At 41.1% G+C, this 13,332-nt stretch overlaps 1 protein-coding gene across 11 annotated transcripts in view; it reads left to right on the forward strand.

Annotated features, from left to right (window-relative positions):
* LOC132382572 (uncharacterized) overlaps positions 1–13,332 on the forward strand; it is a 117,147-nt gene that overhangs the window by 8,670 nt on the left and 95,145 nt on the right. The window contains exon 1 of one of the 11 annotated variants that reach the window (XR_009508399.1): positions 6,906–7,105. The exons of the other annotated variants lie outside the window; for them this stretch is intronic. The gene's annotated coding sequence lies outside the window, so the exon portion shown is untranslated. Of the gene's footprint in view, positions 1–6,905; positions 7,106–13,332 lie in introns of those variants that run through there. 11 annotated transcript variants of the gene reach the window in all.

Below are 13,332 nucleotides of genomic sequence, written 5' to 3' on the forward strand. Positions count from 1 at the left end.
TGCATAAATATTCATAAGAGTCCATAGTTCTGAAAAAATTTGACAATGTATAATTAAATATCTTCCTGCTGAATCAGTTAATACATTTTGTATTTTAATTGGTAAATTTTTATTAACCAAAATTGCAACTCCTCTGAGTTAAATGAAGCTGCAATAACATTTTCAACCCAGTCTCTTTTTAATTTCTGATGTTCTATATCTGTTAAATGAGTTTCTTGTAAGAAAGCTATATCTATTTTCATTTTTTTAATATATGTTAAAATTCTTTTTCTTTTTATTGGTCCATTAAGCCCATTAACATTAAAACTTAAAAAATTCAATAGATTAGTCATTATTTTTAATTATGTTACTCTAATCTATAATAGTACCTAATCTTTCAACTTTCATTGTATCCTGGGAAATCTTTTTAGAAGTCTCCATGTTGCTATGTGTGTCCCCACCAAACATCCAGACAAAAGAATAGAAGAAAAATAGAAAATAAAGAAAAAAACAAAATACCCCCCTACTAATGTTGTGAAAGAAAAAAAACACAACATTACCCCCCTCTGTTGTACGGGTCATGGCAGTCGCCATGATTACACACATGAATCCCGTAGTAACCGATTCAAAGCTCCCCAGCCCCCCCGCAACATAAAAAGTATATATATAAAAAAACATACTATTCTCAGTTATTATTTCTAAAATTTTACTTTTCTCCCTTATATCATCCTTAAATGTCCATCAGTTCCATTCGCTATCTCTGTCTTCATCTTTAACCATTACATTTAGAAGTCTCTACGTTTAATTAGCGAAGTGATGGGAGTTTTTGTGCGAACACCTCCGCTTCTCGATAATCAGGAAAAAATCTTTTTCCCTCCTCCAAAAAAATTATCAGTGTTGCTGGGTGATGCATTAAAAACTTATAACCTTTTTCCATAAAACATTTTTAGCTGGATTGAATTCTTTCTTTCTCTTCAAAAGGTTATAACTTATATCAGGATAAAAAAGAACTGGTTTCTCTGCTATCATCAATGGACCGTTTCTTCTTTTAGCACCTTGGGCAGCCGCCTTCAAAATCTTTTCTTTATCCTGGTACCTTAAACATCTTATCAAAATTGATCGCGGATTTTGATCATCTTGAGATCTTGGTCTTAAGGCTCTGTGCACCCTTTCAATCTCAATTGAAGTTTCTTCTCCGATTTCCAATTTTTCAGGAATCCATTTTTGAAAAAAATTTATTGGGTCTTCTCCTTCAGTACTTTCTTTAAGTCCAACAATTTTAATATTGTTGCGTCTACTAAAATTTTCGAGCTTATCAATTTTTCCCATGAGTTGTTTTCTTTCTGATGTCCAGGCATCATTATCATCTTCCATCTTCTTCATTCTTCCATCCATTTCTTCCACTTTGACTTCCAAATCTGTAATTTTCTTTTCCATTTTTTCCTGTTTCTTTGTCATTTTATCAAACATAGCCTCCATATTTATTATTTTTTCTTTAATTACTTTTTGGTTACTTTTAATTACTTTTAATGCATTTAATTTATGCATTATTTGCCTCAATGTCTTTTTTGTATTTTCAGAGGAACTTTAATCTCCATCTTCGTCTGATTTTTCCAGAGAGTCCGACTCTCTCTCAGACTCACTTTCACTGTCAGTTTCAGTCGTTGCTGGGTTTTGTAGTTCTGGTTGCACTCGTTTGTGCATGCTCGTTCCTTTGCGCATGCGCAGTTCTCGTTGATCCTTTCCTTTAGAAATGGCCGATGCTGCCGCGGTCTCCTGTTCTGTTTCACCGGTGGTGTGTTGTACCTGAGTCCGCGGTTCTTCGGTAGAAGTAGGCCTTGATTCTGTTCCAACTTGAGCGGTCTTCGCGGAAGTAGTTTTCTTCATCCTCTGTTTATGAGGCATAGCTTAAAACAATCCAGAGTAGTTAATGAGTAACCTTAAAAAAGTATTGATTGACTTTTCTTCACTTAAACATTAATTTATTAACTTTTTTACGGGAGGGCTGAGTTCCAGCGTCTCGATCCTATGTCATCACGAGACGTCCCCCCAAGGTCATGGATTGAGATTGATCCTTTGGAAGTATCTGGAAGTTTCAGAGAAGAATTTGGCCATGGCCAATTGTGGGAAGTGAGAGAAGCAGGTAAATTAAGTCCACAAATGGAGGGAAATGCATTTAACTCCTGGATCCAGCACTCCTTGATCCCTTTGAGCTGACAGTTATGTCCAAAATGTTGTTAAGCCTCAGGCATTAAGCTTACTTAAAGGATCGACTTATGTATGCCCTGTAAATTTCTGATAGCGAGCAGAAAGTGTGAGGCTGGTGACCACCTTGGTATGCAAGTCAGTCAGACCGGAGTCGAAGGCCTAGTGCTTGTGGTTCAGTCTGGAGTTTGGGGATCATCATTTAGCGTCCTTATTTGTCATTATCAGTGAGTCCTGGGGTCGATACTGATGATCAAAGCCCAAAGGTCAATCAGAAGTCTGGAAGCTGAAGCTTCGATGGCCGATTTCCTTAATGTGTGAGTCTGTGATTTCACTCAGGAAGTCAAAGGCCGATGTCTATGAGACCACTGGAGGCTGGAGGCCTGAAGACAGCCTATGTTGGTGTTAGAGGACTGTTGGCTGAGTGTGAGGGAGTAAAGGGACTTGTTTTGCTGTTGTTGTTTTTGTTGCTATTGTTCTGCTGTTGTTGTTGTTGTTGTTGTTGTTGGTGCTTGTGTTGTTCTACAAACATAGCAGACATGCTATGTTGGTGCCAGAATGTGTGACCACACTTACAGGTTGTCCCCAGCATGTTTCACTATATGTACTGATGTACATGTGATAAATAAATGAGACAATCTGAATTGAAACTCTGTTAAAACTGGGAGAGGTGGACTGAGGGCTTAGAATTGGGCTTCAGATTTTTAAACATTCTTACAACCTATCTGATCAAAAACTTAATGGCATCAGGAGCTTAGATGCACTCCAAGATGTAATTAACACTTGCAAGATAGTCATCATAATTAGTATCCCAGAGTGACATGAGCTGATGATTTTAAGCATTAAAATTTTGCCAACAGGCAATATTCACTTCAGATAGTTAGGTGTGAATGTGTCTTTGTTAAGGCACTTAGAAGTTCTATGCTAGATCCAGGGCCTTAACAAATGGGGCAGGAGATACCAGAACTGCAGAAATAACAAAGAAGAGATGTAGACTGAAAAATGTGTAACTATATGCTTGAAGGGAACATTAGTTTATAGGAGCTGAATGCAGAGAAAATACAAACTAGAACAGTACCATATAGGACAGGCCTTTCAGACAACCAATATAAACTTACTCTACCATCAATTGAACTCTTTCTTCCTACACAAACCTTAACCCTCCATTTTTCACTCAACCATGCCTATCTAAGAATCTCTCAAATGTCTCCATTGTATCGCCCTGTGCACCCTTTTTTCCAACCTGTGCATAGAATGGATTAAGTTCATTTGGCAGAGATGTGCTCTTGACAGGGATGCCTGACTTTGGTAGGCCTTCTACAACTGACAACTTGGTCTGGGCTTTGATTCTGGACTGGTGTTGTCTCTTAGATCCCCTGAGAGCTTTCGAGAGGTTGTGTCTCAATTTCTTGTAAAGGCCAGGGTCACCTGAAGGATGTCTTCTTCCTCAGACTCCTGAACAAATTGCCCTTTTCACATCCCTTCCCACTGCTGCTGTCACATTCTCACACTCTTACTCCACCTCTCCATGGTATTCTACTATTGTCACTTTGGTAATTTTGTTTTGCTCTGTTTCAGATAGCACTACGTTCCTGACCCCATTCTGCTCCTTTATGCTTGTTGTTGCAGTCATTATATTTATTATTGTCTTGTATACTGTTTACTGTATAGGCTTCACACGAGCAATAAATTCCATTGTACGTTGGTGTATATGACAATACACTAATCCAAACAAATCATTTTATGCTTGTATTTCTTAGTTACTGGATTTTTAGTGTTTTGCTTTTGTGTTAAATTGTGTTTAACTGATCTGATTTAATTTCCTTTTTGATGTTGTTGATTCAAAGATTATAGTAAATATTCTCTTTGTAGATTTTTCTAAGTACTTCAGAGGATGTTCCACATAAAAGCTGATTAACAAATCTGATCCCATGGAAGAAATAGCACGAGGTAAACATTATCTCACAGCAGGATAAAAAGAGGGTTGGTAAATACACTCAGTGGCTACTAGGGGGTACAGGAGCCTCAGGTTCCACGTAACCAGTTCTTACCCCTTCAACCATCATCAGGCTCTTGAACCAGAGTGGATAGTTTCACTTGCTCCATCACTGAACTATTCGCACAACATATGGACTAACTTTCAAGGGTTCTTCAACTCATATTCTCAGCACTTATTGTATGTTTGTTTAATTATTATTATTATTATTTGGGTGGTGGGATGGAGATACATCTCTAACAAAGAAGGCGTAAGGTGCTCCTTCCCTCCGCTAGCCTGTAGGTCACCCTTCGGCAAGGCGTAGCGCCTGCTTAGCTCTCTGATCAGGGTCACATGAAACCATGGGAGCAGGTTGCATGAGCAGCTGGTGCATATCACAGGTCCGGGTTATGTGACCGCTGACAGCAGGCAGACAATCTCTGAAGAGTATTGATCATGTGTCTCGTAAAGACACTGTCCAGAGAAGACAATGGCAAACCACTTCTGCAGAAATATTTGCCAGGATCAATCATGGTCTGATGCTCTTGATGGAAAATAATTTGGAAAACTAGGGGGAAGGATACGAGGAAGGGAATACATATACATTCTAACAGACATCTCTTGGGAACAGTCCACTGTCCCTGCAAGTTTCGAAGCAGCTAACATCATTCTGGCACCCAAGAAGATGTCAATAACCTGTTTTTATGATTACCATCCAGTGACACTGTCCTCAACAATAATGAAGTGCTTTGAGCAGCTGGCTATGGATCGTATTAAATTCCATCTTCCTGCTACCTTGGACCTTTTCTAGTTTGCTTTTCGCTTAAGTCGGTCCACTGGGGGGCCATAACCTCTGCCCTCTCCTGCAGCCTCTTTCAATCCTGTGCATGGAATACCCTTATCACAGGACCGCAGGAGGCTGAAGAGGGTCGCAAACTCGGCCAGCGCCATCGCTGGTACGGGTCTCCCCACCTTCAAGGACATCAAGAATTCCTTAAGAAGATGGCATTCATCGTTAAGAATACTCTCTAACCACTAACCCTCTTCTCATTGCTACCATCAGGGAGGAGGTAGGAAGCCTAATGACCCACACTCAGCATCTTAGGAAGAGCTTTTTTCTCTTTCATGGTCCATGAACTCATGAACATTATCTTGCCATTCCTCTTTTGCATTTTCTATCTATGTATCCATCTATTTATTGTAACTTATGGTAATTTTATGTATTGCAATGTAATAAACAACAATTTCATAACTAATGTTAGTCATTATAAACCTGATTCTGATTCTGATCTTGATCCTACTGGAGGAAGAAGGCAATAAAAGCTGACATGATCAATTCATTCAGAACAATTCATACAGCTAGAATTTATTTACATCAAATGCCAAATTTACATCTATTTTCCAATTTTCTTAAAATTGTCAAGGGATGAACTTGGCAACCCAATCCAAATTTTGATTAAAGTTTGCTCCTGTAATACTTCCCAGAAAGTGCTCATTCAAAGAACCTTCATACTGCTCAATGTTGAGAACTTAATCTGTAATGATTTCAAATTTAGTTGAAGGGACTGGTGGGGCAGTAGAGCAAAGCAAACACACCATTCAGCAATGAACTTATTTTTCCACCGCTTCAGGAAGAGCAGTGATTTACAGTTTTGGGTTTCCAAAGACACACAATAAAATTCACTCAAACAGCACCTCTTTATGTTTATGGATTGCAATTGTCATCTTGATAGTGGAAGATAGTTGTTTTGTCAAACAAATCACCTGAAGATTTATCTCTGCTCTTTGCTCAATGATAATCTGAGGAATGAAATTGATACATTGCCTTGGAACAATCCCATGAGTTAAATACTTGTTGAATACATGTCATCTACTGACTCTCACTGTCTATTTATATATAATCCATATTTATCCAACTATCTCTACAAGTCTTGAAATCTTCACACTTATCGAAGAAAGGACGTGCTGACGTTGGAGAGGGTTCAAAGGAGGTTTACAAAATGATTCTGGGATTGAAAGGTTGTGATATGAGGAATGTTTGATGGCTCTGGAATTCAGAAGAATGGGAGGTGACCTTATTGAAACCTGTCAAATGTTGAAAGGCCTCGATAGAGTAGATGTGGAGAGGATGTTTTGTATGGTGGGGGAGTCCAAAACAAGAGGACACAGCCTCAGAATTGTGGGGTGTCCTTTTAGAACAGAGATGAGGAGGAATTTCTTTAGCCAGAGAATGGTGAATCTGTGGAATTTGTTGCCATAGGTGTCATTGTGTATATTTAAAGCAGAGATTGATAGATTCATGATTAGTCAGGGCATGATGGGATGTGGGGAGATGGCAGGAGATTGGGATCAGCCATGATGAAATGGTGGAGCATGCTTGATGGGCCAAAGGGCCTAATTCTGCTTCTATATCTTCTGGTCATCGTATGATGTGCATGTAAAAAACACTTTATTTACTCCCTGGTTACACATACAAAATGCTGCAAGTGTCTATGAGGAGGAATGAACAATTGATATTTCAGGCCAAGGCCCTTCATCAGGACTGAAAAGGAAGGGGGAAGAAGCCAGAATAAGAAGTTGGGGAAAGGGAAGGAGAACAAGAAACTAGAAGGTGACAGGTGAGGGGGAGGGTAGGTTGGGAGAGAGGCGGGATGAAGTGACAAGCTGGGAGGTGATTGGTGGAAAAGGTAAAGGGCTGAAGATGTCATGGTCCGGTCCGTGAAATCTGTATTCCGGTTCACGGTCCATTCCATGTTTCTTATTCCAGATTTTCTGGGTTTCCCCAGTTTCAGTTGAGGCAGCTGATTCTTGTTTGGGCTGGCCTCATAAATAGCTTCAGGATTCAGCCTCTGGCTGCTGGATTGTTACTGCCCAAATCTCCTGTGTGTATTCCTTCCCTTCACCTGCTTCCTGGAGCCTCGCCCTGTTTGGAACTGCCTTTGCAAGGTAGGTCTGGCTTTTTTGCTGCTACCTAGTGTTGGGAACTGTCTTGTTGTGCTGTGTATAATGAGTCCTGGCCCTATGTCTTGTACCCAAGGAGGGGTCTGGGCTCTGTATTCCATGTTCCTGTTTCTCCCTTGACCCAGGCTCTGTTTTTGTCTTGTCCATGTGCCTTGCCCAACACAGGAGAACCTTGCCCAGCCTGGTGCTGGGATTCCCTTGTCTTGTGCTGAGGTTCCCTTGTCCTATCCAGGAGTCTCATGTCTAGCCCTGTGACTCTCCTTGTCCTGTAGCCATATCATGTCCTTGCTGGGTTCTGGAGTTTGAGCTTGAGTCAAGACCCAGGTTCTAGGTCCTTGTCCATTCTCTGGCTTGGAGTCCAAGCCCAGGCTCCTAGTCCCCAGTTCCATGTCCTGGTTTCCTATCCTAGTCAGGTCCAAGCCCAGGTCTGGAGTCCTTGTCTGGGGCTGGGGTCATGTCAGTGTCTTTTCTTTCTTCCCCTGCTTCCTTCTCATACTTAGTCCTGTTCCTGGTAGTTCAGTGTCTGTGTCTTGTACTTGGGTCCACTCCCAATGCTCCCCTCTTATGACAGAAGGAGAAAGTTGGAAGGGGAGGAGAGAGGAGAAAAGGTAAAGTAAGGGCTGAGAGCAGAGCTGGAATGGGAAAAGAGGAGGAAGGGAGAAACTACCAGAATTAGGAGAAATCAATGTTCATTCCATCAAGTTGGAAACTACCTGGACATAATATGAAGTGTTGCTTCTCCAATTTGTCCTGCTATTCTGATTTTGAGTGTCTACCTCAAGAAACCAACATCTGACAGCCTCCAACAATACACCACCCTCCACCACTGTCACCACTCATTCATCTTGTAAATTAACTCAGGATTTGGCCACTCCATGGATAGATTTCTTAAGGAGATAGTCCACCTTAAATTCTGCTACAGTAGAATTGCTAAATACAACAATCAAACTGAGAGACTTGGAATCCATCTAAATTATGACATTAGAGTGAATCATTGTAAAATTACTGGGGTCTGTGAAAATACAGTCTCCAGGACAATGGTTGGAATTCTCCTCCAGCCCCATCTGTCTGTTCCATGATGCAACACGCTAAGAGCATAAGACTTGGGAGCAGAATTAGGTCATCTTGGCCCATCCAGTCTGCTCTGACATTCAATCATGGCTGATCCTTTTTCTCCTCCTCAACCCCATTTCCCAGCCTTCTCCCTGTAACCTTTGATGCCATGTCCAGTCAAAAACCGATCAGTCTCTGCCTTAAATACACTCAACTACCTGGCCTCCACAGCTAAGCAGGCCTATATTTTTCTTTCTTCTGCTTCTCCCCCTTGAAAAGTAGAGTGACATTTATAATTTTCTAGTGTTCCAGAACCATTGTAGAATCTAGTGGTTTATGGAAGATGGGTAGTCAAATTTATAGCTTTGTGACAAGGATTATATCAAATTACAGCTTATTCAGAGTAGGAGCACTGTACAGCATCTTTTTCCCATTAGTCAAAGGCATTGACATTGTCAGCCATATACTGACGAAGGTGACCCCTTCAATCCTCTCCAATATCACCGACTAATCTGAGCAAAAGAGGATTTTGCAGCTCATTTTAATTTATCCATTGAAATGACACTACTATTGTTCTGTATGTCATCCAAGTGCTTCTTCAATACTTTCAAGGATTCTTATGCCAAAGTCAAAGTTGAATTTACTATCATATAATCACAAGTGAATGTATGCACAGATGCAATGAAAATCTTACTTAGCATCACAGTGACATAGCATCATATAAGCAGTATTCACAAGAAAAATGCACATTAAACATATTATACAATTTTACAGGAAAGAACACAATTAGAACAAAACTGGGAAGTCCATTTTAGTGTGATGTGATCAGTGTTGCTAAACAGTCATGATTAGTGTTGTACCAGCAGTATGCATTACTAGTAGCTTAATGCTATTGCAATGCCAGCTGTAAGATTAGGGCTCAATTCCCATTGCTGTCTGTAAGGAGTTTGTATGTTCTCCCATGCCCATGTGGGTTTCCTCCGGGTGCTCCGATTTCCTGGCCATTCTAAGGTTACATGGTTACAGTTATGGAGTTGTGGGCATGCTGTGTTGGAAGCGTAACAACACATGTGGCATGCTTGCTGCTTTGACTTGATGCAAACAAGACATTTCAGCCAGCAGCACGGACTCTGCTGCTGGGTCTATGCGCCCTGCAGATGGACTGCGCAGCAGATTTGGCAAATGCACTCGTGTGTATGCACGTCCCAGCTGATAACTGTTTCGTAATGGCGGTATTTAACTCCCTTACTATCGTTGTAGCACTTGAGACTTGAGCAAACCATTGCAACATTATGCTGCCTGCTTGCATTTGGCCTTGCTTGAGAAAGTGGACTATTGAGTTGACTGGCGCTGAAGGCTAGCGGTATTTTATTCATTTTATATTTAGATATTTTTTCAGCCGTCTAGTTTTCCATCTGACTGTTTTAGTTAACAGCCCTGTTTGGCCTAGCATTTATTGTTTTCTTTTCCCTTAAAATCCTGCTTATGGGCAATAAGCAATCTCTAGTCCAACATTAGATGAAAGGTTAAAAAGTAAATTAGAAGGGAAAGAAATTTCAGCTGTAGGGAGATCAGAGGATGATCCAATAATTATCTCAGGCTCCTGCCTCACCACCCACCCAGCTCCCCACCTCATACTGACCATCTCTCCTCTCCTGAGGCAGGGCTTTGAACCAAAACGCCAACAGTCCCTTTTCTCCTTTTGATGCTACTTGACGCATTCAATCCCCTCGACTAGTTTAGTTGGAGGCTGTAAATTAGGCAAGTGATCATCAAGTGAGAGAATAGTTTACAGGGAAATAAGTAATTCTTGGGTGTCAATATCGCTGAGGATCTGTCCTAGACCCAACACATCATTACAGCTATGAAGACACAACAGCAACTAAACTTTTTTCAGAGTTTGAGGAGATTTGGTACATCACCTTTAAACACATAACTTTCTACAGATATACCATGGAAAGCAATCTAACTGGTTGCATCACCATCTGGGGTGGGGGTGGGGGAAGCTTCTGCACTGAATTGAAATAAGCTGCGGAATATTGTAAATTTAGTCAGCTGCATCATGGGCATTAGTCTCCTTAGCTTTCCATCTTCAAGGAACAGTCCCTCAAAAAGGCAGCACCCATCATCAAGGATCCCCATCACCCAGGTCATGCCTTCAGGAAGAAGGCACAGAAGCATGAAGGCACACACAACAACTCCCGACAGCTTCTTTCCCTCTGCCATCCAATTTATCTGATTTCTGAATGGACGTTGAACCCATGAGCACTACCTTACTACTTTATTTATCTATTTTTGCACTACTTATTTAATTTAATTATTTAATATTATATAATATGCCCTGGTTTAAATTTCTACTCTATGCTGTGAGGTAGTTTATATTAGCAGTTTTCTGTAAAAGCAATGTGCCACACTGTAAAGTGTGTTTTGGCTTCAACTAAGATAAGGACCCATGTTGTCCTACTTAGGAATGTGAGTCAGCCAGTCAGGATTGTGGCATGTAAGAGAAGACTATGGAGAACTGGAAGAAAGAGCTTTCTGCTGGACAGTGGTCTAGTTGGGCCTTTTGACAGGATCTGCAGAGTGGAGAACATGGGAAGACGCGCAGAATGCTGTTGGAAGGGGAATCCCCATTACAAGAAGTACTTTATGCAGATGGATGGCTCCAAGGAGAAAGGTCCAACACTCCTGAGAGAGCCAGTTCATTCGAGATGGACTTCGAGGGGAGTTCAGGAAGTGGCGGGTGTTTTCACGCAGACCAGTGCGTGAGTAAGAGATACACCCCTGACAATCCCAGTCTGAGTTCCAACATTATGCGCGCATTAGACTGATTTAGCTGAAATGGACCTTTTAATTTCTTTTTCTATAACTGTTTGCTAAAGTTGGTAAATATACCTCCTTTATAATTTTATGATGGTGTATGATCTGTCATCTTTGGGCTACCGATAATTGTGATTGGACAGTATTTACACAGCATTCACTCAAATTGAGGTCTCTTTGGAACATCACGACATTCCTGTTCGTTTGAACTCCAAATCATACCAAACCCATATGTTGCTTATGAAAGTTGGCCTTCTTGCCACTGAGTCATGAGGCTGTAAGCAGAATTAACTAGTGAGCCAAGTCTGTATACAAGACCCAGTGAGAATATATTTACTGTAATTCATGTTTTTCCCTATTATTGCATTATACTGTTGCTACACTGACAATGAATTGCACAACATATGCCAATGAGATTAAAGGTGAATCCGGTTCTGAATGGTATTGCCCTCAGTGCAGGCATAGACTTAATGGGCCAATAGCCTCTCCTATGCTGTCAGAAAATATAAACATAAGAAAATAGTTTGCAGGTTGCAATAGTGCAAAAGAAACAACTTTTGGCTCAGGGTGATGAAATGTATTATCCAAGCTCCAGAATAGGAGTATGCTTTAGAAATATGCACTAGTTGACTTAGCCAGGCTCTGTGCCACTGACAGATTGTCTTGTTCGGGTTTGCACAATTCTTATTCTATACTGTAATTGTTGAATGGTGTTACCAAGGCAACCTGGAGTTGCCAAGATATAAATGTAATGCTTCAAACGTTTAATGAATTTGTTGACACATCTGGGGAAACTTCAAGCACACCTTGGAGCAAATACTTTTGCTAAAGCTGAAACCCAGTGTGTTAGACACATTTGCCATATAAAGACATATGGCAAATATTCTATAGAACTCCGCCATGGACAGTCCAACAGCCAACTGCAAGAGGAGGAGGAGGGTTGGGCATGGGGCTAGCAATCCCATCCCACAAACCTCTAGTGCTACAGAAATGCTAACAGAAGCTCCAAAGATGCCACCCCTGGGAGAGGAAGGGTCTTCTCCTAGAAGACAGATGGGCTACACCTGGACTTGAATGATTCACCCAGGATGGAGGACTCTAACAAGCTGCAGTCTGTGCCCCAGTAGGGGTGACTGGCTTCAGAAGAAGAAATATTTTATGTAACGGCTTTCCTTCAATTCAAACCCTTAGGTGACCATTTATGGAAGCATGTGTTACAATCTGCTGTATTTTTCTGGTTAGGGTGCATGAAGTTAAATTCCAGGGAATGAAGACAGTTCAGGGAAAGGAAGGGTGATTTGAGGAGGATGGGTCAATGAGGAGCAGAAAAGGAACAGCTGAACGGATACTTCATAGACATGAAATTGAAACTTTTACCTGAGATTAATTCGAGGGGATTATAATGTTAAGGTGACTGGAGGAAAGTATAGGGGGAATGTCAAAGGCAAGTTCTTTTTAGTCGTGGAACACCCTGCTGGGAGTGGTGGTAGAGGCTGATACATCAGGGGCATTTAAGAGACTCAGACAAATGGATGATAGAAAAATGGAGGGCTAAGTGAGAGGGAAAGGTTAGATCGATTTTAGAGTAGGTTAAAAGATTGGCACAACATGGTAAGCCTGAGGATTTGTATTGTGCTGTACTGTTCTATGTTCTACTATAGGGTAACATGATTAGTGGAAGTGTACATAATTGACAACCACCAAAATTGAGCTGGGGTTTCACTTTAAAAGGTTGGTCTGACGTGATGACAGAATTACATAAAGTGTTCTTAGTATGTTTTGAGTTCAGTTTTATGGTATTCGATAAAGGAGTTGTTACAGCTTTTCTGAAACATGTAATGTCTTTGCTGTTTTATTTGTGAGAACCTACACTATGTTCAATGAACAACACACACAAAATGCTGGTAGAACACAGCAGGCCAGGCAGCATCTATAGGGAGAATCGCTGTCGACATTTCAGGCCGAGACCCTTCATCAGGACTAACCGAAAGATAGTAAGAGATTTGAAAGTAGTGACTTCTCTAACTTCCATTAATGACCCTCCTCCCCTTCTTACCCCATTCCTGACATATTTAGTTGTTTGCATGTTCTCTATCTCCCTCTGGTGCTCCCCCCCTTTCTTTCTCCTGAGGCCTCATGATCCTTTCCCTTCTCCAGCTCTGTATCACTTTCGCCAATCACATTTCCAGCTCTTGGCTTCATCCCACCCCCTCCAGTCTTCTCCTATCATTTCGAATTTCCCCTTCCCCCCACTACTTTCAAATCTCTTAGTATCTTTCCTTTCGGTTAGTCCTGATGAAGGGTCTCGGCCCGAAACATCAACAGCACTTCTCCCTATA

This window comes from Hypanus sabinus, chromosome 28 (assembly GCF_030144855.1).
Source record: "Hypanus sabinus isolate sHypSab1 chromosome 28, sHypSab1.hap1, whole genome shotgun sequence".
Lineage (NCBI taxonomy): Eukaryota > Metazoa > Chordata > Chondrichthyes > Myliobatiformes > Dasyatidae > Hypanus > Hypanus sabinus.